This window comes from Crocuta crocuta, unplaced genomic scaffold (genome assembly GCF_008692635.1).
Source record: "Crocuta crocuta isolate KB4526 unplaced genomic scaffold, BGI_CrCroc_1.0 scaffold352, whole genome shotgun sequence".
Classification (NCBI taxonomy): domain Eukaryota; kingdom Metazoa; phylum Chordata; class Mammalia; order Carnivora; family Hyaenidae; genus Crocuta; species Crocuta crocuta.
Genome location: NW_027532169.1, coordinates 1,579,649 through 1,580,913, shown reverse-complemented (window position 1 = coordinate 1,580,913; position 1,265 = coordinate 1,579,649). Strand labels below are relative to the sequence as shown.

Below are 1,265 nucleotides of genomic sequence, written 5' to 3'. Positions count from 1 at the left end.
ATACAGAATCGAAGACAGGCTCCAGGCTGTGAGCTAGCTGTCAGCACAGAGCCTGACACGGGTTTGAACCCACGAACCGTGAGATCGTGACCTGAGGTGAAGTCGGACGATTAGCCAACTGAGCATACTGGCACCTCTATTTTATTTATTTTGATGCAATTGCAAGTGGGATTGTTTTCAAATTTCTCTTTAAGCCACTTTTACTAATTGTTTTTTGTGTGATCTTTGGCAAATTTGCTCATATGTTCAGAACCTGAATTTCCTCATTTAAGAAAATGTGATAATAGTACCCACTCACACCTACTGTGAGGACTCATTAAGGATATATGTGCAGGCCACCATTTCTGTGTCTGCTAGGAGGTATTGAGAAGGGACAAGCATGCCCCATAGACTCACCTAATCAGATCCACAAAATACTGGTATTGTTTGCCTGTGAGAGTCTGACTTCCACGAAGGGAGAGGCTGTTATGTCTGTGCCGCCTCCCAGGGAGTGGGACTAAAACATTTCCACAAATGGTTGTGTACAGTGGTTGTTCTATGGGAAGAGTCTTATGAGCAGAGCAGTGGATATGTTTGTGCAAATGAATAAAGAAAACCTCGTTTAAAACAGAGTCGAATGGCTGCAAATGGCAGCCCCCTTGGTAACGTATGCATCCTGTTGATTGTACAGGTTGCCCTAAGGGACCTTGGAGACAGCTTTTTTCCAGTGGACATTGAGGTTTGGCCTCATGCTGTCTCCAATCTAGGCTCCATACAGGTATGTGCGGAGCCTTTGGAAAGCCCCAAGCCACAGTGGCCAGGGTCCACATTGGCCAAGTCATCATGTCCATCCGTACTAAGCTGTAGAACAAGGAGTATGTGATTGAAGCCCTACATAGGGTCATGTTCAAGTTCCCTGGCCGCCAGAAGATCCACATTTCCAAGAAGTGGGGCTTTACTAAGTTTAATGTGGATGAATTTGAAGACGTGGTGGCTGAAAAACGGCTCATCTCAGATGGCTGTCGGGGTCAAATATATCCCTAATCATGGCTCCTTGGACAAATGGTGGGCTCCGAATTCATGAAAACCTCAGCACTCTCCTCCATATCCATGCTCATTAATAAATCCTGCTTCCTGTCAAAAACAAAAAGCAAACAAACAAACAAGCAAGCAAACAAACAAAACAATCAAGAAGCCCTGAAAGGGGAGCTGTCATGCACATCTCATTCATGGCAGTAGAAGGAAGATAAGAATTATTTTGACGAGAGGACATTTTGCACATAAGA

General features: G+C 44.6%; 1 pseudogene; it reads left to right on the top strand.

The window, feature by feature from the left end:
• Positions 1 to 596: 596 nt before the first annotated feature.
• Positions 597 to 698, top strand: LOC144242134 (small nucleolar RNA SNORA70; annotated as a pseudogene).
• The last annotated feature ends 567 nt before the right edge of the window (positions 699 to 1,265 follow it).